At 36.2% G+C, this 3,252-nt stretch overlaps 1 pseudogene; it reads right to left on the bottom strand.

Annotated features, from left to right (window-relative positions):
* Positions 1 to 345: 345 nt before the first annotated feature.
* LOC102749264 (large ribosomal subunit protein uL6 pseudogene) lies at positions 346 to 1,020 on the bottom strand (annotated as a pseudogene).
* Between the last annotated feature and the right edge of the window lie 2,232 nt (positions 1,021 to 3,252).

The raw sequence follows: 3,252 nt of genomic DNA, 5'->3' as shown, positions 1-3,252 counted from the left end.
ATTTTGTAAATAAATTCTACCCAATTCTCTAACCATGAAGCCACATATGTTGGGGGGGGGTGCAGAATTAAAGCAGTCCAGCTACAGATAAAGGAATTGGATTGAGGTTAGAACCCTTTCCCCAAAAATAGTTGCATCTTGAATTCAACCAAGTTATTTGTCTACCAAAACAACCAAAATACCCATTCTCTAGAGGAATATAGCGGAGTTACTTTCCAGGATACAATAGAAAATTACTTAACATTTGAAGAACTAGGAAAATATGATTCATTCTAAAAAAAAAGAATAAACAAACCACTAAGCCCAACAGGGATTAGAACCCATAGATTTTAGTATAGCTTTTATTGCATCTTTAAAATATTGCAAATAAGTCTGAAAAATCATCCGGCATCTTGCTGTTTCTGTAGAGGGACAACTCAGATCTTATTTATCAGCCTGCTGAACTTCTCCTTTTTCAGAAACATAGATACCATCCAAAAATTTTCTGATATCCTTGTTTTTAACAGTCGTGGCTTGCTGAATCGAAGCAGCTGAGTTTGATACAAGTTCAATGTCATTTCCTTCAAGAATTAACTCATCTTTTTGGGCTTGAGATACAGAACAAGCAACACCTGACCTCATCTGAACCCTGTGGATGTATTTCTCACCCAAGAAATTTCGGATTTCAACAAGAGAACCATTCTCCTGAATAACAACGTTGATGGGGAAGTGAACATACACAGACCTCATCTTGTAACGGAAGCCCAGCGTAACGCCCTTGATCATGTTCTGTACGTGACTACAGATAGTGCGAACAGTAGCCAGCTCTTTTCTATTTCCCCACCATTTGTCAACTTGGAGCCTCTTCTTTTTCTTTCCGAGAAGACTGAGTTATACATTGATGTGATTGAAGTCCCTTCGTAGGGTTCCTCTGGGTCCCTTCACAATAACTGTGCATCCCTTCAGAGTGATGTCGACATTTTCTGGAATGTCGACAGTCTGATTGCTGAGAATCGTCTTCATTCTTGCAGGAGATGTGGCAAAGAGCTAGAACACAAAAATTTTAAAGTGGCTATGTGTAATGATGCAAAGGAAAATTTTTAAAGTACTAGGTCAACTTGACAGCATGGAGATGACAAATGAAAGAGTCTGAAGAAGAGAGAGCCTCAGGACCTGAGGCACAATACCAAATGTCTAGTGTACGTGTAACTGGCATTGCAGAAGATAAGAAAGATACAGTGAGTCAGAAAAAAATTTGAAGACACAAAAACACAAAGAACAAACAAAAAGAAAAATCAGACTACATCAAAATTAAAAATTTTGTGCATCAAAGGACATTTATCAAGAAAGTGAAAAGACAGTGTATAGACTGAGTGAAAATATTTGCAAATCATATATCTGATAAAAGTCTAATATCCATAATATATAAATAACACAACAGAACAACAAAAAGACAAATAACACGGTTTAAAAGTGAGCAAAAGACTTCAATAGACATCTCTCCAAAGAAGATGTACAAAAGGCCAGCTAGCACATGAAAAGATGCTTAATATCTTTACATATTAGAGAAACAAAAATCAAAACCACAATGAATTACCATTTCACACCCATTGGGATGTAGTCTGATTTTTCTTTTTGTTTGTTCTTTGTGTTTTTGTGTCTTCAAATTTTTTTCTGACTCACTGTTGCTAAAAAAAGCAACAACAAAATAACCAGTGTCGGTGAGGATGTAGAGAAATTGGAACCCATGTACGTTGCTGGTGGGGGTGTCAAATGATGCAACCATTGAGGAAAATAATTAAAAAGAGGTATTCTAAGAAATATCTGTACATGCTCACAGAAGCACTAATTACAATAGCCAAAAGATGGAAATAACTGAAGTGTCCCCCAGTGGATGGAGAGGTAAATAAAATATGTATAACCATGTAATAGAATATTATCCAGCCATAAAAATGAAGGGCTGATACATGTTACAACATGAATGAACATCAAAATCATTATGCTCAGTGAAAGAAGCCAGACACAAAAGGTCAGAAATTATACAATTTCATTTATATGAAATATTTAGAATAGGTAAATCCATAGGACAGAAAGCAGATTAGTAGTTGTCACGGGCTGGTGGAGAGAGGGCTGAGGAGTAGCTGCTTAATGGGTAGAGGATTGCCATTAGGGGTGATGAAAATATTTTGAACTAGGTAGAGGTGATGGTTGCACAACATTGAGAATATACTAAAGGCCATCAAACTGTTAAATAGTTAATTTTATGTTATGTGAATTTTGCCTTGATACCATTTTGAAGAATTGATGTTGGACAGTTTTTTGAATTTAGGTAAAGGCATAAATATGGTCTCTCAAGAAGTTCAGTGAAGGGGCGCCTGGGTGGCTCAGTTGGTTAAGCGACTGCCTTCGGCTCAGGTCATGATCCTGGAGTCCCGGGATCGAGTCCCGCATCGGGCTCCCTGCTCGGCGGGGAGTCTGCTTCGTCCTCTGACCCTATCCCCTCTCATGTGTTCTCTCTCTCTCCTTCTCTCTCTCTCAAATAAAAAAATAAAATCTTTAAAAAAAAAAAAAAAAAGAAGTTCAGTGAACCCACAGCAGAATAATTAAGAAGTAAACCACAGCTAGGAATCATAGTCAATCTACTGAAACCCAAAGATGAAAACTAAAAAGCAGCTAGAGAAAAGCAATACACAATGTACAGGGATGCAGCAATTCAAAAGACTCCTGAATTCTCATCAGAAACTAAGAAAGCCATAAGACAGTGGGAAAACATCTTTAAAGCTGAAAGAAAAACAAAACTGTCAACCCAGAAATCTACATCCCATGAAAATAACCTTCAAAAATGAAGGCAAAATAAAGACATTTTCAGATGCAATAAGCCTAAGAGTATTCATTACCAGCAGACATAAGACTCTAAGGAATGCTAGAAGAAATTCTTCAGGCTTTAGGAAAATGTTACCTGAAAGGAAACTCAGATCTTTTATAACAAACAAACAGCATTAGAAATGATAAATACTGTATATTTTTCTTACCAATTTCTTTAAAATACATTTGACTGTTGAAAACAAATAACATTTTCTTACCACTTTTATAATAGATATGATAACTGTAGCATAAAGAACAATGGGGTAGTAGATGGGTCTCTATGATTGTAAAATTTTCACATTTTACATGAAAGGGATGATACTAACTCTAAGTAGGCTGTGAAAAGTTAGGGATATATATTGTAATTCACAGAGTACCAGCTTTAAAAAATAACAGAGGTATAATCCA

This window comes from Leptonychotes weddellii, chromosome 4 (genome assembly GCF_054177405.1).
Source record: "Leptonychotes weddellii isolate Sample4059 chromosome 4, ASM5417740v2, whole genome shotgun sequence".
NCBI classification, from domain to species: domain Eukaryota; kingdom Metazoa; phylum Chordata; class Mammalia; order Carnivora; family Phocidae; genus Leptonychotes; species Leptonychotes weddellii.
This window is presented reverse-complemented; position numbering and strand designations above follow the sequence as displayed.